Source organism: Haliotis rubra, unplaced genomic scaffold, assembly GCF_003918875.1.
Source record: "Haliotis rubra isolate DU_JTF1 unplaced genomic scaffold, ASM391887v1 Scf1128, whole genome shotgun sequence".
Classification (NCBI taxonomy): domain Eukaryota; kingdom Metazoa; phylum Mollusca; class Gastropoda; order Lepetellida; family Haliotidae; genus Haliotis; species Haliotis rubra.
Genome location: NW_025765035.1, coordinates 135,333 through 162,315, shown reverse-complemented (window position 1 = coordinate 162,315; position 26,983 = coordinate 135,333). Strand labels below are relative to the sequence as shown.

The following is a 26,983-nucleotide window of genomic DNA, read 5'->3' as shown; positions in this document are numbered from 1 at the left end:
CACATTTTCCACAATGGTTTGTGACCCCAAAGGTGAAGAAGCAGGGGCGGAGAGAGAGTATGCATTTATGAAGTTTCAAGTGCCTGTCAGGGGAGACAAGAAAGTACGAAGACTGGAAGTAAGACAACACAACATATGGTCCACCTGCGCAGTGGTGGGTGTGTTCAGGTGGGATGTTTTCACTGTTTCGGCAGAACACAAAAATGTAATTTTTAAAGTAAAATTGATATTTTATACTTATCCTGACTCATGATCTTTGCTTATCTCCCTTTTCCTTTCGAATGGTAGTGGAACACTTGAATCCCTTGAAGTTCCCGAAGCGGACGTACAATACTCACCCACGAGTTACCTTCCTTCCTCTTTCCCGCGCAAACATACCATGTGACGTGCCCAGTCACTCTCTCCTTATATTTCCGCCCATGCACTTGGATCTGCTGTGAAATCACAAGTGTCTTCAACGGGGAGGTTGGGAGGGCTTGTTCATCATGAGTCAATTTTACTTAAAGAACCACTAAACTTTGTTTTTTGTTACTCTTTTAACCATTACATATGACAGATTTGTGGTTAGTCTTATGCGGAACACCAAATTTATTCTTTAAAAACTTGTGGTTATTTAATACCGAGCGATTAAAAGTTGCCAAAAAGTCACCTGCTTCCCTCTCGCCCGCCAACTTGAAACCACAGACAGGTTACGTAACTCTGTCGCCGAGCACTGCAGTGACGTCATATGAGGAACGATTTTCAGTTAGTTGTATAGAAAATGTGTAGCACGCTCATCATTTTGATGATTTCTCGACATCAACGGCGACATGCCGAATCGTTGCTTTGTCGTCAATTGCTCCTAGGGGTCGGGCGATGGTGTCCCCATGCACAGATTTCCACAGGACCCGCGGTTCGTGCTAAATGGGATATTTTGTGAGTCGCGAAGCGTTGTGGAAGCCTGAAACGATATCTTACTTGTGTTCAGATCGCTTCCGGAAGTTAAAGAATCAAAACTACTTACTAGTTGTAGTAAAATATGCATATGATTGATGACCATAAAGATTTTCTATGACACAACTTGTAAAATAACGATTTCTTCCTCGGAAGTGAGGTTGTGGTCGAAGTAACAATAATATTGTAAGTAGTATTATAGTGACACCCACCTCGCTGCCACGAGAAATTGTTATGTTATAACTTTGTCATGCAAAATCCTATTGGCCATCAATAAAATACATATTTTACTACCAGTAGAAAAGTAGTTTTGATTTTAACTCAGTGGAAACAAACCTAAATACCATTTATCCTCAGACCCAGGCGGATGTTCCCGACAGGGTGGCGCCATTTTAAAAATAAAAGATCTGTTAGAATTAATGAGATTATAGTTTGTTTTCATCAAGTTAGAAAATCAAGAATACTTTCTATTCAGTAGTTAAATATGTATTGGAATCATAACCAAACGGATTTTGCATGACACAACTTATAACATAACGATTTCTTCCGCGGAAGCGAGGTGGGGGTCGAAGTCACAATACTGGCGCGATAAATTTCTTGCTACATTCCCATGGTTAATGTCCACTCACCAGTATGTAGATACTAGTCAATGTAATGCGTCTTTATATTTGGTCTTATAATCCTAATTAGTGTATTATCATACTTGTATGCATTTTGAAACTAAATAAAAAGCAGACGATCTGCTGATACTTATAGTGAATTTATAACAGAACTGTAATATCTAGACATTTTATAGTTTGCCAATGTGAATCATAATTCGCACACACACCCTAGTGCATGTTGTCTGTCTCATTACACTTCACGGCGAAAACAATGATTCTGTTGAATGCTACGACAAATGAATAAAAACAAAATGCAAATATTAAAATTAAAACAGATTAAAGTTATAGGAACAATATCAGGCCATTACCTTGTTCGAGGAATGTATCCATCAATATCCACAAAACTGTTCCAAATGATGTGTCTTTTAACAGTTTAATATACTGAAAAAGTGATAAATCTTTTCAGGTATTGGTGTATAGTCTCATTGGTCACCCAAGATAGCACACCTGGCAACTAATTGCATAATGTCCGCCTTTCTTTAAAAACAGTAATTTAGTTAGCCAATAATGGGCAATCAATCAATGTATTGCCGGGTTAATCCTTTGAAAGAAGGACGTTGTTTTTACGCGAGACACTGACCACGACAGTGTATTCAGTATAGATTAGTAAATCTACATACATAAACACTACCTTTGACAATTCCGCTGTGTAAGATAAAAGTAATTAATCAATCAGCGTGTTATCGGTTAATCCTTTGATCGATGTTTATAATGTTGAATATTTACTCCAGACACAAGAAATGCCAAATGGGAACCTTTGTCGGGTAATTTAAGTGTGTTACCACTAATTATACCTGTTATAAATTCATTAACTGACCATCAAGTGAATGATGACAAATAACATGTGTAGTATTAATTGCTGTATTGCATGTGAAAACTTATGGGCCGACACTGTTTTGAGAATACAAACAGATTTTAAATGACATGATTAAATATCGAGGTAAAAACACAGAAATGGGATCAATTTGGATCAGTCATTATACAAATAGGGCCTAAGGACACCAATCGATTTTGACAGAATCGTCTATGAAAACAAGTTGTAACTCGGAAACTAGGCAAAGCAGGAGACAAAATTAAATGACAGTAGATTGTGAGAACATATAGCTTTCATTTTCAACAACAATTGTCACGATTTCAGGTTTATACAAGCCTGTAAACAAGATAATTTAACCCTAAAATGTAGATGAATTCTGCACAGGCCCTCCAAGCTATTCCTCATATGACGTCACAGAGTCGCGCCGCTCTGATTGGTTGAAATTTCGTTCGCGGGTGAGAATTGTGGACTGTTGTCAAAAAGGTCGATTTAAGTCAATTAAAGGTCGAAATGAGTAGTTTTAATGACGGGGTTTCATTTATAACGATGCGAGTTAGTGATTTAAGTATTTTTACCCCCTAGGGTTTATGTGACCTTTAAAAAATTACATTTTTTTCCTTATCCTGACTCATGATATTTGCTTATAGAATCCGTCGGAATAGGTGGTGGGTTAAGCCGCTGGATTCAACAGCTGTCCTTAGATACGTCCTGTATCCCCCCATGGGAACTGCTAACGGCATTTCCGTGGTCCTATTCTTCCAACTTGCGTAGTAACTCGGGGGGACCACTCCTTGTCTTACTTCAATCTCAGACAAGTTGAATCATGTTGATTCGTGTGGTTATAGATAAACTAGTATTCTCCTGTACTAGATATCTTATAACAACCCATGGATTATGATACGGTCTTTATCATAAATGAGTTGCGCTCCCTTAGGGTCATTACCCACACAGGATCTTAATCACTCATGCTAGTCTGTCCTAGACTGTGCGCATGGACTTTCAAACTAATACTTTTCCTAGTAAAAGTCATCTACAAGTCAGCGTGATAAAGGGTGAGATTTCAACTCAGCACCTTTGAGGCACCGTTAGTTGCTGTGCTACAACGAGAGACCCAAATTGGTGAATGCCTGAGACGTCTTCAGTGGCTATGTCTCGGAGGTAGTGGTTGGCAAACACTGTATCCGACTTCCAGAAGCAGCCCTCAATTATTGTCGGTATAGAGCAATTTCCATGTAGAGCTAGTGTTGACGCCAGTGCTCTAACTTCGTTGGAAGCTCTAGGAGGTTCTAGTCCTGCTGCTTTGTAGGCTCTCAATATAACGTCTCTCATCCAGAACGATATGGTCGTTCTCGAGACTTCAGTCGATGTCTCAGTTGATAATGGGATGAATATGCTCTTGAATTTCCTTCTCCTCGTCTTAGTCTTTTGAAGATATATCTTCAAGGCTCTGACTGGGCACAAGGATAAGTCCTCTATATCTTGTGGGCCGAGGACTGTAGACAGCGCTGGTACGTGGCATTGTCTATCTGGTTGACCAGGTAGTTGATTCTTGGCAATAAAGTCCCATCTAAGTCCTAGATGAACTGTATTATTTTGCCCTCTGTCGAATGTCGTTCGACCGTAGTCCAGCACATGTATTTCCGATATGCGAGCTGCAGTGGCTAACGCTAGCAGGAACAGCGTCTGCTGTGTTAGTAGCTCGATCGTGATCTGGTCTAGTGGTTCGTAGACATCACTGGTAACATGACGCAGAATTACATTCAGGTCCCAGGCTGGAGCTCTGAATTTCTTTTGTTGGTCTTCCAACTTGAATGATCTCAGTAGAGCAAGTAATTCTGGTACTTTCGTCAACTTGATGCCTGTTTTCATGGTAATCACTGTACTGATGGCAGCGAGGTAAGTCAATAGATGTCTGGTCCGGTCAGTCAATAGATGTCTGGTCTATCTCAGATGACATAGATATTCCGCCACTTGAGGATGCGTAGCTATTATCGCTGTGAAGCCTTTCCGCCTTGCGTAAGTTTCAAACTTCAGCCATTTATCTTTGTATAGTCGATCTGCATAACGCTAGTGTTACTACTTTGGCTGCTCTGGCGGAGTATCCTCTTTTCTTCAAACACATTTTGATACGGTCCACACATGTAACTGGAACACTGCTGGGTTTCCTTCGACTTGCTTGGTGTGCGGATGTATCAGCAGGTTCGGCCAATCTGGAAGCTTGATTACTGGGCTTCCTAGGTTTTCTAGTAGATCTGGAAACCATGCTCTCGCTGGCCAGTAAAGACGACCAAAGTCAGTTGTAGTGTCTGTGTCTGTTTGATCTTGACCAGTACTTTTGGCAGTAGTATCGAGGGTGGAAAAGCGTAGCCGTTTAGTCCTTCCCACGACATGCTCAGTGCATCTGTTGCCCAGGCTTGAGGATCTGGAACTGGTGAGACGAACGTCTGCAGTTGTTTGTTGAACCTCATGGCGAACAGGTCTATGGAGGGGAATCCTTTTTACCTTATGTTCCGAAATGCTTCTGGATGGAGCATCCATTCCGTAGGTGATGGGTGTAGTGATCTTGAGAGAGCGTCTGCTAGTACGTTCTTGGCTCCGGGTATGTGACACGCCTTTATCCAGATGTCTGCTTTCTGCGTGATCTGGAACAACTGGAATGTGAGCTGCAATAGGCTTGGCGATCTTGTGGATCCTTGCCGATTTATGGAGAACGCCACTGTGGAGTTGTCTGTGAGGATCATCAACACCTTGTTGTTCAGCAAGCTCGACCATAGTTGTACGGCGTTGATCACTGCTTTCATCTCCAGTAGATTGATGTGGAGCTTTGGTTCTGTATGGGTCCACTTTCCCAATGCCACTTGATCGTTGAGATGCGCACCCCATCCTTGCATCAAGGCATCTGCGTAGAGGTGTGTCTCGAAGGCCGGCTCTTGTAAATAGACTCCTTCGCAGATATTCGACCTGTGTGTCCACCATAGTAGATACCTCTTCAGGTTTTACGGCAGCAGGATAGGGTCGACACTGTCCAGATGCTTTATGAGGAACCATTGTAGCGGTCTTAGCTGTAACCTTCCTATGTGCGTCAGGTCTTGCACCGCGGTGAGTAGACCGAGTAGAACTTGCCATGATCGTAGTGTAAGCGGAGAGGTGACTGCTGGCAGAATCATTTCTTGTATCTTGACCCAGCGATCCTCTGGGATGACGATTCGATTCTCTGTAGTGATGAATCTTATCCCCAGGAATTGTAGATCTTGTTTTGGTTCCAATTCTGACTTCCTTAGGTTCACCAACCATCCTAGTTGAGTGAGCAACTTGATCGTTCAGTTGTAGTCTGAGTAGACTTGCATCTTGGTGGACCTGAATCCCGTCGTCCAAGTAGAAGGCATTGCGTAGACCTTGTTGATGAAGGTATGCAACTATAGGCTTGGTTATTCGTGTGAATAGCCACGGGGCCGAAGATATTCCAAACGGTAGCACGCTCCATTGGTAGTGTTGCCCTCTGAACAGGAATCGTAGATATTTTCTTGATTCTTGATGTATCAGGATTTGCAGGTATGAATCCTGTAAATCTATGCTGGCCATGTAATCTGCTGGACAGACGAGTTGTTTCAGTTGAGGTAGGTGGATCATGCTGAACCTCTCGGGTTTCAGTAAGTAGTCTCTGTTGAATTTGCGCATGTTGTAAATCAGTCTGAACTTCTCTAAGGTGTTCTTCTTTGGTACTAGAAAAATTGGGGAATAGACGCCTGGGGTGAGATGATTCTGGTCTATTATCTCTACTGCATCTTTCCAGAGAAGTGCGTTGATGGCTTCTTGTAGTCTGTCTGCCTGTTCCTCTGCATACTTGAAGACCATCGGGCTGAGGGTTAGCGGAGGAGCAGCTTTCAGTTGTACTTTGTATCCTTCTCTTAGTACCTGAGAGGCGTAGTCGTCTCCTAGAATTCCCCAATTCTTCCAGTACCCTTGTAGACGTCCACCCACTGTCGATAGTTTTACAGGAACGGCTGGGGGTGGAAGACTCCAGTCGTTCTGAACTCTGGCATCAGCGTCTGGTACCTCTGGAAGCTCTGGGGCCACGGCCTCTTCCTGAGTTTCCTCTGTAGTTGCCCGAAGTGCGACGAAAAGAGTCCTTGAAAACCTCTGGAGCTGGAGTACTTCTTGTCTTTAACTCTCTGTATTCCAGCATACTTAGACTTGTTGTTGTATCACTGGGATGTATGGCGGATGACGTTGGCCAAGGTGTCTATGGTCTTGATCATCATCACCTCTCTGGAGTCTTGTGTAGCTTGTTTAGCTGCATAGTCCAATAGACCTCTAAAGATGGTAGGCGCCTCCCACGGACCTCGTAGTAGTGACTGCGTAAATCTGTCATTCCAGGAGCAGGACGCCAGTAGACCCTGTCTGCGTATTAAGGTGATTCCTGCCAAGATCAATGTGAGGTGGTCCGACAAAAAGAACTGATCCTTCTTTTGTGTGATGAGGGCCGAGTAGATCATCTTATCCTCTTCTGTGTTGGAATCTTGGAATTTCTGTATCAACGCTTTGTTGATGGCTCTAGATCTTGCCAGTCCGAAGAAAGATCTTCTAGAAGCTGTATCCAGTTGTGATAGCTTCTTATCATCCACCTTATACACCTTACTCCTGGCGTCGTTTACCAACTTGATGTTGTCGTTCCACTCCGGCGCCTTCACAAATGGTTCCATATGATGTAGGGGGAATTTCCTCTTAATAAAAGATGGTAGTTGCTGCGTCTGGTACTTGGAAGCCTTCGCGAAGGCTGTGCGAAGTCAATGAGCTGTGTCTTATTGACGTATCTCTGTGTGAGCCTGTATCCCTTCGCGAACCTTCATCCTGGGTTCGCGAATATGCAGCTCCCTGTGCGAACGTCTATCATACTCTGTGTGGTGAGCTGTGTCTTCGTAAACGTCTGCGTTGAGGTGATCTTGACCTGGAGCGGCTAGACGTAGAGGCAGGCTTCTTAGAGGTTCGCGAACCTTGGGGGTTTGCGAACGTGGACAGCGTGTATCATCTTGACTATCTTGTGGTATGATGGAGTCGTCCGGTTGTGGAGCCCTTTGTGGAGGAGTGCGTTCGCCAACGTCAACTGCAGGTGTAGCTCTGATGGGTGTAGAATCGCGCAGGCCTGTGGGTTTGCGCACGGTGTCGGTAGACTGGTGGGTCTTCCTTGATTCTTGCTCCTTCATACTCAGCATAGCCATCATCTTGTTGGTGAACTGCGTCATAAACTCCCCCGGGTTGAAGTTCTGCATCTGTTGAGTCTGCTGCCATGCTGTTTTCTGTGCCTCAACTTCTGTCCTCGAAGTAAGAGGTCTTATGTCCGACAGCTGGCCTGCTGTGACATTCATAGGGGATGATCTCGTAGTAGTTGAGGTTGACTGCGTCATAGATGTCATCGATACCTCAGGTAGTAGTATAGGGGGGTCGTCAAAAACGTCTTTCTCATGAGGTGGTACGATCTCATCGCTGAAAGATCTCTGCGTAGTAGCGGTAGCACCTGTAGATTTGCCCTCAGATCTAGTACTCGTAGACTTTCTCTGCGTAGTAGAGGAGGACACCGTCTTCTTCTTAGACTGGGACAGCGTAGGTTGCGAGGTAAACGACCTTTGCTGCAGACTGTCCTTGTAACGTACTAGGCAACATATCACTATTATGAACATCAGCAGCGAGCTACATATGGTTTGTGGGCTGATCTCCAGATTTATCACATGTGACTAGAGATGTCTTTTTCACCCAATCCATGGAACGTCTATAAACATAAGAAAAATATTGATTAAATTGTAAGTCAGTTAAATCAATACAGTATATACAACGCAAGGTGGATGAACATGGATCTGTACACGAAGGACATAGGGGGTGAGGATCAGCCACGGACAACCTGTGCCTACACACACAGCAGGATTTCATTAATTGTAAACAAGTTACAACACGACGAAAACACGACTCAAAGTCAATAAATTCCAACAAATTTGTACAAATACTACATAATAATTATAGACAAAACCATACACAGCCTTATTTAGAAGAATAGGCCTAAATAGAAACGATAAAATTGACGTATACGGGACTCCAGTGCTTGCCCAGCCATCCGCTTGGGCGAAAAGGGAGAGAGTGACAAGTCTGGGTACATCACATAGTACGTTTGCGCGGGAAAGAGGAAGGGAGGTAACTTGTGGGTGAGTATTGTACGTTCGCGTCGGGAACTTCAAGGGATTCAAGTGTTCCACTACCATTCGAAAGGGAAAGGGAGATAAGCAAAGATCATGAGTCAGGATAAGGAAAAATCAGATCTTTCCACTGTATCTCCAGTTAAGGGAGAGAGAAGCAAATAGTATCAGTCAGGATAAAGTAAAATACTATTTTGTTATACATTGTGGACTAATTAAATCAACAAAATTGTTAACTTTCTTTGGTTACCATTACTGAAAGGCACATAAATAAACCTGCAATTTTTTTGTTTGAAAAAACAACTTCTAATATCTTGCCATTTTGGTTTCTTCTTTCACAAGTAGTACATGAATCTGAAATATACTTAGCAGAAGTCATTATCAAATGTACAGAAACATCACTTAAAGACAACAAGTTAGAGCTCAAAACTTTACAACATACCTTAGCAACTTTACCGCTTGTCTCTTCTACCTTATCTAGTCCATCAATCACCAAGACAACCATCCTTTTTTCTGTTCTTGCCCTCTCTAGTTCTCCCATCATAAGAGTCATCATTTCACGTACATTCTTCGCCTTCTCACTTTTTTTCTGCTCCTTTTCAGAATTGTTATTTGTATCAGCCTTGTTCTTTGAGTCCTCCTCTTTTGAACTTTCAGCTCTGTCCTTTGGACCCTGACCTGTGTCTTTCAAGGTTACTTCAGACTGACCCTTTTTCTTCCCTGTGTCTTCTCCAGCAGGTATGTTTTCCTCACTCTCTGTATTCTTTGATTCCGAGGATTCCTGTTTCTTTTCTGGTAGAGCCTCTGTGATTTCTGTTGTCAACCGTTTCAAGATGTTTGTTTTTTCTGTAAAAAAATAGGGTCAAGTTAAAAGTAATTGTGTTTATCATCTCAATTCATCACTTCTTGGAACAAGAGGAACATTTAGGAATTATATGTCCGATTCAGGAACAGTTACTACATTATATGGAGTTCAGATGTCTGAATTCAGGAAGCATTACTACTTGGATGTCTCTTGTCCGAATTCAGGTCGAGTCACTACTTGGAGTTCTGCTGTCAGAATTCAGGGAGTGTTATTTCATGGAGCTCTATGGCTGAAATCAGTGTTGACTTACTGCTACTTTCTTTACTGGCGGCAATGAAGTGGTAGGCTATAATGGCTGCTGGATGTGAGTCCTTGGCCCGAGAGACCCAGTTGGCCAGGAGTGATGACTTCCCCTGGCCTGCTTCTGCTACCAGGACAACCTTCTCACTTACATCTGTCATCAGAACATGAAACATGCACTACTTTAAACGAAAATATTCCATTCCCTTTGAACATGATCCTGCTCAACAAAAAATACTGTAAATCAGTAGGCTGACACTACAGGGATAGAAATGCAATTTGTTCAATGGGTGCCATAGGACACATACAAATAACTAACTAAAATATGTGTGCCCACACCTCTTGATGATGAAATAAACCTTAAAACATGAGAACAATTGTCATTTATTTATTTATTGTTTCATAAATCAGTAAACATCATGTAAAGTTGTAAACTTGAGGACTGGATTTCCAGAACACTATCATGACTGCAAGAATAGTTCAGGTTCATTTGTTCAAGACAAATATACTGACCAATAAACTATGTTATCAGCCCAAACGGGTTTCCTGTTATGCGCACTGGCATTAAAAAATGGACACACCCATGTTAAGTGCAAGATTGAGAATGCCACCATTAAACCATTTGATGGGGTGCAAAAAATCATCTGAGTTGGTCAAATTCATCACATTTCCCACTTAATGAATAATGTTGCCATGGCATGCCAACTAAGCATTATTTGATCCCTGCACTATGATTTATATTATGTTCATTTTGTTTGTTTGTTGTTTGATGCCGCACTCAGCAATATTCCAGCTATATAGCGGTGGTCTGTATGTAATAAAATCTGGCCCAGACAATCCAGTGATCCATCTTGAGCACTGATACGATGACTTGGGTCAACCAAGTCAGCAAGCCTGACCACCCAATCCAATTAGTCCACTCTTACAACAAGCATGGGTTCCTCACTAACCCGGATTTTCACAGGTTGATTTTCATATATGCTGTCAACTGATTCATCATTGCTTATTTTTCAGCATGAATATTAAGTGCTTATCAGTTTAAATTGGACATCACAACATTTTCATTTTTCATGGTTGCAGCATAAAGGGAAAATAGCATGAAAACTATGAATGATCATTTCCATGATAATGAATTGTAACTTAAGTAATGTTTTTAAAAGGTACACTGAAAAACTTAAAGGGCCATATTAATCCTTGAGCAGTTAGTCTTTTGAAGTCTTTATTACTACGAGATGTTAGTAAAACCCCTTAAAACGTTAAGGTGTGTATGTATATTTTACCGAACAGCAGAACAATGACAATAAACAAATAAATTGCGTGTAATAACCTAGTGTGTCATCAAAAGGTTAAACCATTACGCCCAGACTCATATGTTTAAGCACTCTCTTACAATGCAAGTTATCAGTGTTTAGAATTTAAACACTGAGTTATTAAACCGGTGTAGGCGATCTAACTAGATGCATGTTATGTAGATCATGAACAGTGTTGTGTTTAAAATGTAAACACGACACATTTAAAACATTAACAGCCTAAACACCTAGTAAAATATTAACATAAAATATACTTATATTTGTTGATTAGAATATTTCATCCTCTTGTGTACGGGAAAAGAAACTGCATATGACAGAGGTAATGGCAGAAAAACTGCTTCCATATTAACACAAGTAAGATTAATATAATAGCCCATTGTTATGCCCCATCGTTATGCCCAATATTGTGAATGTGAGATTTCTGGTGTTCCCAGGGACAAAACTTTTCACAGAAAATATTTAGGTACGTTTAGACACGAGGGGTATCCATGTGCCCTCATATTTAAGGGTTACAGTAATGAAAACATTTCTTTGTTAGTTATATCCTTGTGTCATGTAAGTTCGATCACTTAAGAACTGTCGCTGAATTTTCAAAGTTATATTCATATAATCTTATTTTCAAATCTCTTACCTCTAAACTTGTTTATTTATGTCAAACATTTCCAAAATCCAGGTATTTTTACTGCTTTTCACAATCGCGGCATGGCCGCCCTCTCACTGTCAACACAAGTCACCCAGAAAGCTACGTCACATAAGTTCGATCATATGATTGGCTGGCTTGTCACGTAAACAGGATGACTTGTAAGGACGATTTCTTGTGTCAAATTCAGAGTTAGAGCAGTCCCAAGTAATTTTATGGTATTTATGTCCATGCATTTTATGTTTCAATACTTCTAAAAACGATGAAAAGTCACAAATATTCAGCTTATATAGAAGTATTATGCAGGGAATCATTCTTCAGGCTCATCGTGACAGGCATCAAACCTCAGAATGTAGACAAACACCATGAACTGGCTTGCAGAAACATAAATGTGTTCTGTGCTGACATGTAGGGTAGGTACATTGTGCCAAGGTTGTATTTATCAATGAGGCAATAGCTCGAACTTCATCAGGTACAAATTCACGGAAATTCTCAAAAAGCATTAAGTTTTCTATAAGAAATGGCCCTTACATGTTTCCAAAGTTTTAAATTTTGACAAGGATATCACGTGACTGGACACGTCTCAATTAGACCATCAACGTTAACAAACAGAAGACAAGGCCGCTGTCAATTTACAATGTGTGAAATAAGTACTGTTTACATTTTATTGGAGCTGATAAAGTTACATTATTGATCTAGGGTTAAAAAGTAGTTGTTTGATGAATATGACCTATAACTTACGTTTGGTAACTTGACGCGAAACATTTTCCGGTCCAAACGAATAAAAGTGGTGTCACCAGAAGATCAGAGCTGCAGATATGGTAAGTTATCGCTACGTATTGCGACAATTACCATTCAAAATGGGCGATCGAAGTTATATGACGATCGAACTTATGTGACTTGACGATATATATTTTTTACAATTTAAAATATACAATTTGGTCTCATTGGGATTTTATTTTTTTCAGGATGTTCACTCTCTCACACTTATACAGGTACCTTGTCAGTTATTCTTTAGTTGTGTTTAATTGCAATATGTTTAATTCCTAAACACAAGTGATAATGTAAACAGCTTTTGCGTTCAAAAAGGTGAGACATTTGTTAAACAGAGTTAAGTGATTAAATTGTAAACCCCAGTACCATTTAGAAACTAAACAATTGTTTAGTTGGTAAACACTTGTTTATAACATAAACAATGTTTAGATAATAAACACATAATGGTGTTTAAAAATGTAGGACAATTAAAAGTTTAATTTTGCGTTTAATATATAAACAGTCATTTTTACAGTGTAACTCACTATCTGTGATACTTCTAGACAGCTTTGCTTACCTGAGGACAGAACTGTGCTGAGTTGCTGGAAGTAGTGGTCACCGCCGATGTACAGAGCCTGTCTGGATGCCATGAAAGCATTATGGTCAGCCAGCTCTAGCAGCCTGTCAGACTCTTCCTCATCCCCATCTCTGGCCAGCAACACCTTGTTCAGGTGCTCCCAGATAGCTGTGAACATTTGCTCCACTCCCTGCAGGGACACGTGCCAAAATACAACAACAGTAATAATCAGTACACATCAGATACTATCAATTTGTCAGTAGATAATACCACCAATGTGCCAGTAGATAATACCATTAATGTGTCAGTAGATAATACCACCAATGTGTCAGTAGATAATACCATTAATGTGTCAGTAGATAATACCACCAATGTGTCAGTAGATAATACCACCAATGTGTCAGTAGATAATACCATTAATGTGTCAGTAGATAATAACACCAATGTGTCAGTAGATAATACTATCAATGTGTCAGTAAATAATACTATCAATGTGTCAGTAGATAATACCACCAATGTGTCAGTAGATAATACCACCAATGTGTCAGTAGATAATACCACCAATGTGTCAGTAGATAATACCACCAATGTGTCATTAGATAATACCATTAATGTGTCAGTAGACAAAACCAGCATTGTGTCAGTAGATAATACTATCAATGTATCAGTAGACAAAACCAGCATTGTGTCAGTAGACAATACCAGCAATGTATCAGTAGGCAAAACCATATAGCTGTGAACATGTGCTCCACTCCCTGCAGTGCCACGTGCCATGATACAACAGTAATTATCAGTAGACATAACAAAACCTGCATTGTGTCAGTAGATAATACTAACACTGTGTCTGTAGACAATAGCAGCATTGTGTCGGTAGATAATACTAACACTGTGTCTGTAGACAAAACCAGCATTGTGTCAGTAGATAATACCAACACTGTGTCAGTAGACAAAACCAGCATTGTGTCGGTAGATAATACTAACACTGTGTCTGTAGACAATAGCAGCATTGTGTCAGTAGACAAAACCAGCATTGTGTCGGTAGATAATACTTACACTGTGTCTGTAGACAAAACCAGCATTGTGTCAGTAGACAAAACCAGCATTGTTTCAGTAGATAATACTAACACTGTGTCTGTAGACAATAGCAGCATTGTGTCGGTAGATAATACTAACACTGTGTCTGTAGACAAAACCAGCATTGTGTCAGTAGATAATACTAACACTGTGTCAGTAGACAAAACCAGCATTGTGTCAGTAGATAATACTAACACTGTGTCTGTAGACAAAACCAGCATTGTGTCAGTAGACAAAACCAGCATTGTTTCAGTAGATAATACTAACACTGTGTCTGTAGATAATAGATAAAACACTGTGTCTGTAGACAAAACCAGCATCGTGTCAGTAGATAATACTAACACTGTGTCTGTAGACAAAACCAGCATTGTGTCAGTAGATAATACTAACACTGTGTCTGTAGACAAAACCAGCATTGTGTCAGTAGACAAAACCAGCATTGTGTCAGTAGATAATACTAACACTGTGTCTGTAGACAAAACCAGCATTGTGTCAGTAGATAATACTAACACTGTGTCTGTAGACAATAGCAGCATTGTGTCAGTAGACAAAACCAGCATTGTGTTGGTAGATAATACTAACACTGTGTCTGTAGACAAAACCAGCATTGTGTCAGTAGACAAAACCAGCATTGTGTCAGTAGATAATACTAACACTGTGTCTGTAGACAAAACCAGCATCGTGTCAGTAGATAATACTAACACTGTGTCTGTAGACAAAACCAGCATTGTGTCAGTAGATAATACTAACACTGTGTCTGTAGACAAAACCAGCATTGTGTCAGTAGACAAAACCAGCATTGTGTCAGTAGACAAAACCAGCATTGTGTCAGTAGATAATACCAGCATTGTGTTAGTAGACAATTATAGCAATGTGTCACTAAGCAAGAGAGATATAGCATCAAATATTTGATTAATAGTGGATGTATTTCAGAAGACAATTTCAAAACACTGAACTCAAAAGAAATCATCTGAAAATTCGGCTGTACTTACTTCTTTAGGGTTGAGATAGTCCATGTGCACAGCCAATGTCTGTCAACACCAATGAACATGACATCAAAATAAGTATTGGACAGCAATCTAGTCAACATACTGGTCATGTCTGTCATCAGATGGTCTCTAATAAACCTTTACTTCTATGTCTAAATATCCAAAGAACTCATGAGAAAGGTGTGCTGTTTCCAAAGAAAACATTCTTAGTTGTTGAAATCTGCTTCCATTAATCTCAATAAGTTCAGGGTACAAATGCTCACACATGGGTACAATTCACTTTATACCTGGGACCACTCAGCAATGAATTTACTGTATCAGCATATTCACCTAAATATTTAAACTGTCTTCAACAGTAGACATAAATACATCTAGATTTATCACACATCTAGATTTACCACACTTACATTGTAAGATATGCCGTATAACAGGCATTCATCTGTCTTAGATAACATAATAATGTATCATTGTTTCCTCACATCTAACACAGTTAATACTATGTTCATTGCTTAGTCCCTAATAGTTTATACTATGTCCATTACATTGTCCCTGGTATTACATAACACAGTTTATACCATGTCCATTACATTGTCCCTGGTGATGTGTAACACAGTTTATAACATGTCCATTACATGGTCCCTGGTGATGTGTAACACAGTTTATACCATGCCCGTTACATTGTCCCTGGTGATGTGTAACACAGTTTATACCATGCCCGTTACATTGTCCCTGGTGATGTGTAACACAGTTTATACTATGTCCATTACATTGCAGGGGTGGAAATAACCCATTGCCCGACGTCTGAGTCCAGTGTTTTTTTCTGTCGGGCAAGCAAATTTGTATATCACACTGTACCCGTGTCCAGTTGACTTTCCAATGGTAATTATGTTGTTTATTAAAAAATCAGCAAGAAAACGGTCGGTATAGTGGAAAAATTATCAGGGCAAGAGACTTTACATGTGCCACTGTACCGAAGTACACTATCAATTTTAAAGTTATTTCCACCCTGCACTGTCCCTGGTGTTACCTAACACAGTTTATACTATGTTCATTACATTGTCCCTGGTGATGTGTAACACAGTTTATACCATGTCCATTACATTGTCCCTGGTGATGTGTAACACAGTTTATACTATGTCCATTACATGGTCCCTGGTGATGTGTAACACAGTTTATACCATGTCCACTACATTGTCCCTGGTGATGTGTAACACAGTTTATACCATGTCCATTACATTGTCCCTGGTGTTACCTAACACAGTTTATACCATGTCCATTACATTGTCCCTGGTGATGTGTAACACAGTTTATACCATGTCCATTACATTGTCCCTGATGTTACAGAACATAGGTTTATAACATGTCCATTACATTGTCCCTGGTGATATGTAATGCAGTTTATACTATGTCCATTACTTTGCCCCTGGTGTTACAGAACATAGGTTTATACTATGTCCATTACATTGTCCCTGGTGATGTGTAACCCAGTTTATACCATGTCCATTACTTTGTCCCTGGTGATGTGTAACCCAGTTTATACCATGTCCATTACATTGTCCCTGGTGATGTGTAACACAGTTTATACCATGTCCATTACATTGTCCCTGATGTTACAGAACATAGGTTTATAACATGTCCATTACATTGTCCCTGGTGATATGTAATGCAGTTTATACTATGTCCATTACTTTGCCCCTGATGTTACAGAACATAGGTTTATACCATGTCCATTACATTGTCCTTGGTGATGTGTAACCCAGTTTATACCATGTCCATTACTTTGTCCCTGCTGATGTGTAATGCAGTTTATACCATATCCATTACATTGTCCCTGGTGATGTGTAACACAGTTTATACCCTGTCCATTACATTGTGCCTGGTGATGTGTAACACAGTTTATACCATGTCCATTGCTTTGTCCCTGATGTTACAGAACATAGGTTTATACCATGTCTATGACATTGTCCCTGGTGATGTGTAACCCAGTTTATACCATGTCCATTACACTGTCCCTGGTGATGTGTAACACAGTTTATACCATGTCCATTACTTTGTACCTGGTGATGTGTAACGCAGTTTATTACCCACGTGGTCAAAGTATGGGTAGTTGGATACCGATCTCGTACGTCACACAAGTGTTGTATCATGTTGACCTGTGTCGTAAGGACTTGACCTGAGATTCTAATGATTTGATTGGATAACCGATGACCTCTCAATTAGGTCACATTCTGACGTAAATATTGTACTACAGTACAAAACTCTTCCACAACCTCGTTATGAAACAGGGCGGTGGGGTAGCCTAGTGGTTAAAGCGTTGGCTCGTCACGCCGAAGGCCTGAGTTCGATTCCCCACATGGGCACAATGTGTTAAGCCCATTTCTGGTGTCCCCCGCCGTGATATTGCTGGAATATTGCTAAAAGCGGCGTAAAACTAAACTCAGTCAGTCAGTCGTTATGAAACTGGTTTCGGTTTGAAATCAAAATATAAACAAAAATACACTATTTTGTCGATTTAATGCATGTAAGAAGTGGGTGATAAATAAAATACCACACGAGGTCTCATTAAATACGAATTATACGAAACTCGTGACCTTCCTATGGTATCTTTTGCTCGGTCAGATACCATAGGAAGGACACTCGTTTCGTATATTCGTATGTAATGAGACCTCGTGTAGTATTCTCTATTTATACTATGTTCATTACATTGTCCCTGGTGATGTGTAACACAGTTTATACCATGTCCATTACTTTGTTCCTGATGTTACCTAACACAGTTTATACTATGTCCATTATTTTGTCCCTGATGTTACCTAGCACAGTTTATACCATGTCCATTACATTGTCCCTGGTGATGTGTAACACAGTTTATACCATGTCCATTACATTGTCCCTGGTGATGTGTAACCCAGTATATACCATGTCCATTACTTTGCCCCTGATATTACAGAACATAGGTTTATACCATGTCCATGACATTATCCCTGGTGATGTGTAACACAGTTTATAACATGTTCATTACTTTGTCCCTGATGTTACAGAACATAGTCTATAACATGTCCATTACTTTGTCCCTGGTGATGTGTAACACAGTTTATACTATGTCCATTACTTTGTCCCTGGTGATGTGTAACACAGTTTATACCATGTCCATTACATTGTCCCTGGTGATGTGTAACACAGTTTATACTATGTCCATTACATTGTCCCTGGTGATGTGTAACACAGTTTATACCATGTCTGTTACCTTGTCTCTGGTGTCATATACCCTTTCCCGCAGAGATGCTAGTCTGCTTGAAGCCTCATCCCCCTCACTCTTGAACCTCTTAGCTCCTTTCTCATCACCTGAGGTTTCCAGCTCTGATGCCCTCTCTTCATCATATCTCTGAAAATACATGCAAGTATTTGTGCTTGCAGACTGAAACTCTACCATGATATAATGTTCTCTCAAGTTCATGACAATTCAACATGTTCAATGCAATAGGTAGAGTATAATTGACTACACAATGCCATTTAGAAAGTGGTAAAATGTAACATATGTTATATTTGGGATTACACTTTCTTTGTAAAGTACAAATTCTAGTACTTTTTCAGTTGAGCCCCATCCGAGGTTCGAGTAGTGGAAGTCGCTGTGGCTGAGCGGGTTAGGTGGCTGACTCTGAGGGTGTGGGTTCGAACCGGATGGGGCTCAACTAAAAAGTACTAGAATTTGTACTTTACTAAGAAAGTGTAATCCCAAATATAACATATGTTACAGTATAATTGTTATCAAGTTATTGTGGCAGATGCATTATATTGTATTGTTACAGTCATGTACCTATTAGTTTTAAGTCATTTAACAATTTTATGAATATTGTATATTAACAGTTCCATTGCAGTTGCAGGAATATTTCTTATATGGATATTTATGGATATTTGTATATTAACAGTTTCTTTGCATTGCAGGTATATCATTTCGTAATCATACCAATGAATGCTTATTCTATCAACAGGTCTGGTCATTTTGAAACTGACTATACTCATCTTAACAAATGTCTATTAATAGCTATATAGTCAGTGTCATTCTAGTTTAATTAAGGGTGGTAAGGTAGGGTCACTACATTATTATGTGCCCTTATTTGATCCAATCTGATTGGATCATTCAAACTCTTGCCCTCTTTCACTAATTTAAATCTTCACTTCACTGTCTCTGTTTGCACCATAGCAAGACGCTTATCATGTGTTGGGATCAATTCACTTGGTAACATCACCACAGGTCAGTTTAATCTTTAATATCAATCACTCAGTGTATATACCTTTAAATGCTATATTCTTAATGTTTATGTGTAAATATAAGCTGTGACTTATGTGTCCTGTGTAATCTGTAACTTGTGTACAAGTTAGATTCAACCAGTCACTTAGCTAAATGATAACCCAATAATGTTTTACTGTATTATATTTAATATGAAAGTATCCAAATAAGTTATTGGAAAGACTTCCGCCTGTATCCCCACTGGAATTTCATTCTAGTCAAATCATATCACCTGAATATATATTCATCTAATAAGGATGAATTTAACATATATCATTAATTGTATCTGAACATGCTGAAAGACATAACCAACTTCTAAAAATGCTACTCAAAGAAAATATTCCTCATTGTTAAAATTTAGGGAATTACGGGCAGATGTCTTACCGTGCCATACACCGGGTAGGCATTACTTTGTGCTTGTTATAAATGTTTATGTAGCATTGTGTCATTCATACATTCTATCTGGACATTCATATGCATCTACCTCACTATATTTGTGTCATTTATATGTAAGCAGTAAACAGGGAGTGATTAGTAGTTTATTTGCCTAGAATGTGTATGATTATAGCATTTCATCTGAAAGATGTAATGACAGATTTTTAATCTGATGCATACATATAATGACTTTGTAAATTGTATTTATTGGATCATGTGTTGTTTCAGGGTGTTGTTATTATCAGGAATAAAGTTCTCACCCCCGTAACCAGTGTCCTGGATTTATTGACATCCAACCACTATCCCGGTTACATTATTAATGTGTAGCCTTGCTAATTCATGCCCCTTTTATGGTACTGACTGAATATGTTGACATTGACACTTCTGACCCCATCCCCTCTCCTCCTCGCATCAGAATATTAAATGGACAGCCCCTGAATGATACTAAGTCTCCCTACCTTGTCTCTGAAACAGATGCATGCTGGGAGATCTCCTGGACTGTTGAGATGCCCGTGAATGAACTCCAGTTCTGTCACACTCCTGTCTCGGAAGTTGTTCAGCCATGGATTGTGGCCCATTGCATTGTCAATATTCCTTTGGATGTTTTCATTGTCAACTCCATGCCAACCGTAACGCTTAAACAAAAGGAATGATATTGTTATATTTCGTATTTTAGATCAAGGAATATTAACAAAAGTAAATCTGGCATTGTTAAAACATGACAATACCTGTCTAATCAGACATGTTCACAGGTAGAAATCAAAATAGGTATGTATTCTTTTTGGTCCTGGATCATGAGTTAAGTTCCTTAAATCCTTAAGCTCCTTAACTACCATGACTCTTAGCTACTTTTTTTCACTTTTGAAATGAAATAACACATTATGTTTGGGATTACACTTTCTCAGTAAAGTAAAACTCTAGTGTCAAGAGAGTGTTGCGATAACATCGCTGTTTGAAGTGGAATGAGTCTAGCCGATGAGTCCGGTAAACTGCATCCTGGTCAAAATTAAAATGCACACCTGTCCATAAAATCCAACAAAAATATCACATCGATCCAGTTCCCGGAGACAGATGCTGACAGTCTGGGCGTCCTCAGCCGCCTTCGACGTGATTCCCCATCTCATGTCCACAGCCACAAATTAAATTACCCGCGAGTTGCACAGATGGTGAATCTGGGGAAAGTATTTCCGCGTTAGCTCCTGACGTTCCTCCTCCATTCCTCCAAAGGGGGAGGAGAAAAATATCCGGCATGTTCGAGGGTCTTTCAGTTTTGATGTTCCCATCACGGCATCGGTGAATAGCTAAGGATGATATAAAGTGATGGTAATGTCACTCGCCGGTTGTCATACAAAACAGGATGTAAACAATAAACCGGCGTGTGTAAAAAGAGGATTGTGAAAAAATCGAAATAAGATTTTTATCAATATCTCTCGAGGAATATTTCATTTATCGTATCTTTATCTTATTAAAAACACAGACATGCATTTTACACAATATCAATGTCCTTGTGAATTTTCGTTTTTGACCATATTGGGTCATAATCCATGTCCATAATTCTGTGAGACACAAAACATTATGCCACGGTTCTGCAAAAAAGGGTAAAGGAGAGGGGTTTAATACAACCCACTAGTCTCGGAGAGGGGCTTAATAAGTTGAAAGAACTTGTCCCCGATCCTTTTCACATTGTGAATAAAATATGTTTAAACTAAAGGGTAAAGGAATTTCAAACATTTCAAGTTTGTTTACAAAAAGTCTGTGAACTTGTGTTTTATAGTTTTACACATTACCATTATGTTGTTGTTATATTTAGTTGTTGCTGATGTTAACCTCTGCCAGCAAAATGCATTTTGTTCACTGAATTATGTTTAACACTGAACTTTTTGCTTCTGTTTTGTTTCAGAATTATTATTTCAGAAAAATTATAATCTTAGTGCATTTCTCTATTTCATTTGAATTAGTTTTCTGAAAAGTCATTTTGTCTTTATGAGAAAAGAATACAAAGCATACATTTCTGGCTTTGTTTGTTTTGTTTTTTTTTTTTTAAAAAAGATTTGCAATTTGTCATATTCCCAGACCATTATTTTGATATCTGTGCCTTTTTGTTAAACAGTTTACCGTAGTCACGAGTGGTGCCAGCGCACCAGTTCGTCAGGAGAATAAGCGCGGTAACCATGTGGTCTGACCAGGATACTACCATCATTTACTGTGGAAATAGAATTATAAATGTAGGAAAGAAAGTCACAAGAAAAAACGCCACGGATAAAATGTCTCAGAAAAATGTCACAATACAATAATATATATACTAGCAATAGAATGTAGACTAGTGGGTTGTTAAATGTCTCAATTGTTATAACAGTTTCTGTTTCTGACATGATAACATAATTAAAGAGATAATTGGGGCGTGAAACCAAGAGTGGGAGGAGAGGCCACTGATCAGTGAACGGGGTCACCCGGGTATTTAAGTAATGAGAGTTTACTGTGTTCATCAATTCATTATGTAAATGATATTATTGCACAGACGTCAAACACAGCGTATAGGTGCAAAACAGGGGAATGAATTGAAACCAGTGTTCATGATTAAATAGTTTTCGAAAATTGTTTTATTGAACATTTAATGCGTTTGCAATTTCAATAAATAAACGAAACTGTGTTGACTCAGTGTTCTTGTATTCAGTATTCTTATATTTAGAGGATTATATGTTATCTAATTATCCCCGTTATAAATGATGTGTTTATTCTCATTGCAGATCTCCATCATTTATGATCGATCGTGAATAAACAGTTATTTGCAAAAAAGTATTGCCTACTTATTTATGATGGAAATCTTTCACCTCTGCAACTTTGTACATCAGAGAATCTAAGCTACAGTTCCAAGACGCAAACATGCCAGTCGTTGGATGCCCTATTCCGTAATGTGACTTTGTGACAGAAGACCTAGATTCTGTAGTGGTTGCAGCACTGTTAAAAGCCCATGCAACAGTCCACACTGCAGGACCTGTCATCTCTGCCAAAGTAGAAAAAGTGAAACGATCAAGCATATCATCTGCCGGAACAAGCGGAGATTGGTCATACATGTACTTTAAATCCAGATGGAAAGACTATGTCCAGGCGACCAAGGTCACAGGGAAGGACCGCGTTTTACAGCTTGAATGCTGCGACGAGACACTGAACAGTGATCTCACTCGTTCAGCTGGCGGATCCTCTCAGAAAAATCCGAGGAAGATGCCCTAAAGGCCATTAAGCTCCTTGCTGTCAGAGAGAACACCATGGTGGCTCGCCTTAATCTACTCGATCGGTACAATGAAACATAGTTATGCAAATAAAACATATCTGAAAGTACTGTCGGAAATAGGAAAAGAAGTGTTTTTGGCTGTTACTCTGTATCCCTAAAATTTACACAATTGCAAATAGCATATATAGAGAATACTAAAGGGCTTTCGCTCGTTAGATAACAATTCATTCACTCGTTTCATAGATATGGTATTACACGGGACATAGTTTAGTATTTTATTTATTACTCACCCACCATTAGCAAAATAATATCGAGCAAAGTACAAAGTACTTCTTTCCTAAGAATATTGAACGAGTGTTATGACTTTCAGCTTTCCGTGAGTCAAGCAAGGTCTAATACTATTGTGACAGTGGTATTAGCATTGTGACGTCATAACTGTAAACCAGTTTTACGTCATACGTACGGCACCAAGTGATTTACACAATGTGTAAAATTATTAAACAGTGATATCTTCAACGGGTGAGTAATAAATAGAGAATACTACACGAGGTCTCATTACATACGAATTATACGAAACGAGTGTCCTTCCTATGGTATCTGACCGAGCGAAAGCGAGGTCAGATAACATAGGAAGGTCACGAGTTTCATATAATTCGTATGTAATGAGACCGAGAGTGTGGTATTTTATTTTATTACCCACGTCTTACATGCATTAAATTGACAAAATAACGTAGTTTTGTTAATATTTTGGTTTCAAACCGAAACCGGTTTCATAAAGAGGTTGCGGAAGAGTTTTGTACTGTAGTACAATATTTGCATGACGTCACTGTAATGACGTCACTGCCTTGGTAACCGACGTCACGATGCATGTCAGTTGTCTTTGCCTCGTACAGCCTCCTACAGTAAACTACTCCGTAGCACCCCGTTTCTTGGTTTGCAGTTGCTTCATTCGGCTAACATCACTGGTGGAAACATTGCGTTTACGTTTTTCGACGGGTATAATGTCTCAGTTCGACTCACAATAAAACAGCGACACGGCAACGTTCGCGATGTTTACATTCCCACAATGCATTTAGTTGTAGAATGAATGGATCCACGTGTTTGTTATGAATGAAAAAGTAGTTCCGTCACAACATGACCTAACTGAGAGGTCATCGGTTATCCAATCAAATCGTTAGAATCTCAGGTCAAGTCGTTACGACACAGGTCAACGCGATACGACACACGTGTGACGTACGAGATTAGTATGCAACTCCCATACGTTGACCACGTGGGTAATAAATAGAGATTACTAAACGAGTGTCTGTCAGATACCATTTATCTTACAACGAGTTGTTTCAAAACGTATTTAACGAGCGAAAGCGAGTTAAATACGTTTTGAAACAACGAGTTGTAAATAAATGGTATCTGATAGACACGAGTACAGTAATCTGTTTCTTACACACCATAAAACTGCACCATTTTATGGTCGAATAGATTCAAATTTCATGTTTTCTCATCGTAGGTGCGCAATAATACACAACACAACGTTTATGAATGAGTGACGTCACTTGGCTTCCTAATCACTACTCATCACCAAGGTGACCCTCCACAAAAGGTTTCTGCCAACTCTTCGCATCATCAAGGCAATATAGTGATAATGATAACTAGATAAGATCACAGACCATTAATTAAACCCTCTAAAACGATGATGTTACCATGCAAATGTGGATGATTTTAATTCTTGCAAGCGTAAAATATTTGAGCGAGTGACGTCATCGTTATCGCTTGGTGGTTGTCGTCATCGGAAGATTGTTTGGATATCTCTGCACATTGGGGATCTGTACTTGTGTACCAGTTTACGTTCCATGTTCTCCCATCGACCGGAGCCAAAACTACTGAGTGTGTGTAATTAGGTGCACCCAGTGTGCTTGAATGTGACATTGCTGAGGTTACGTTCACTATCAATGGGGGACTACTCTTCTTCGCCACATCCTTCTCGTTTTCCCGAGCCAGAAACTGCCACTTGGAATGTAATGGAATTTACGGAGTTTTCAGTATGAAATGTGAGTTGATTACATCCTGTAAGTTATCAAGACATAAACTTTTCATTATCATGCGTCGGAGGAATATCTTGAGCAATGACTTATGTGTAGATCAACCGTTCCTGTACATGTTCGATTGAATAGAAAGGACGTGTGCCGCCATTTGCACTCATGAAGCCTTGCAAAACGTACCATGTCGTACATTGTTTCAACGAGTGTGTTTTGGTTCTGATTGTCATGAGTGAATTTGATAACATTGGAATCACATAGTATCTCGGAGCTGGAAGTGGGTCTCCATCATGTGTATCAGTGAAAAATGTCATCTTCATCAATGCATCAAAGAAACAACGAGGCAAATCGATCTCACAATGGACAGGCACTGACGTTATCGTGTCAGGTATATTTGCAAGACGACACATGACACTTGTCGCATCTCTCCAGTAAAAGTACCAGTGTTGTACATTTTGAATATCAAAGGAATCAAGGGTTTTATCTCTAACGGTGATTTTCACATAATTGTTTACACAGGTATCACTGATTGTTGGAGCCATTTTGAATTCATGACTAGGAATCAAAAGTTTTAATAAAAGGAATTAGAAAATAAATAGATTCGTTTTATATTTATTCTACTTGTGACTCATTGTATATATACCTGTTTATGTTGCAAATCGCGAAAATAACAGGTAGGTGTAAAGGGTATCTTTTTGCACGAGTAACAGGTTTCTGTTCGATTGAAGCACGAGTAACTTATCAATGAATTTTAATCAGGAAAGTAGTCCGTCATAACCTGACCCTAGGTCATCACCATGGAGTAGCCAATCACGGGATTAGAAATCGATCTCACACATATGTGTGATACCAGTTTTCTCACATGGGTTTCTCACCCACGGGTGTGTAAGAAGTCGAAATAACCCACATCGGCCTAACTGGGCGTTCAATGGGATGCCTAATAGGATATCCAGAAAAGCATGTTTACTCGTAAAATCGGGCAAAACTTAGAATAAATACGAATAGCTGTTTAAAACAATTGGTCAGACTATAGATGACAATTAGGTCGCTCAGCCAGGTATGATGACGGACCGTCGACACACCTAGCATGAAATGCACGTGCTGCCTACAAGCACAAGGGTCCATCTCAAAGATATTATATGCGCTTTCTTGTGTGTTGAATATGTCTCATATATTGATTAACATCTATAGTCTGTTTGCAGTGGAAACGTACCGATGATTTCACTTTAAACAAAAAAAGTAAATCAAATAAAGTGAAATTAAGATTGCGAATCCTCATAATTTTACCTTGCCAATTGAACTTTTAAATCTCAGAATTTTATTCAACTTAGGATAAATTTTGTTTAACAAACGATCATAGTTTCAAATCGCTATTATTGGCGTGTATTATAAGGGGGGTATGCACATCCCGAAAACAAGAAGGGTTGGTTCCTACGGTAGTATATAGTCCGTTTGGCTCAAAATCGGACCGATGAATTGCAATCTAACTCGAAAACTAATAAACATATACTACTCAATGAAACGCTGATCATAATTAAAGAGTACCGAACTATTGTATTACGTTGTGATAAATGTGTAACGAATCTACATGTGATGTTTATGTACTTTGAAAGCTGATTGCATTGTGAACATGTAATAATTAATTGAAAACCATTCTATTATTGACTGATTATGTAAAATATTATCCAGTGACTGCTGTGTAATAAACTCCTCATTTATTTACTCAGATATCGTGTTGTGTGTGTGGGTTGGTATCGTCAACCTCTTGCCAAGCGAGCTGATTCCCCAATACTCGCGTTTTAATTAAAAAAAACCCCAAGGATTGGAGATATGTTCTGTGTCCGACTGTGGTGTCCTTGTCACAGTGTGACTACCGATAGGCATATATACCTCTTGCGCTTCGTTCATGAAGTTCTGGAACATAGTTTTCAATGTCAAGAAAATAATCATTCA

General features: G+C 39.4%; 1 protein-coding gene across 1 annotated transcript in view; it reads right to left on the bottom strand.

Moving 5' to 3' along the window:
• Positions 1-26,983, bottom strand: part of LOC124290920 (TPR repeat-containing protein DDB_G0287407-like) — a 186,322-nt gene that overhangs the window by 74,069 nt on the left and 85,270 nt on the right.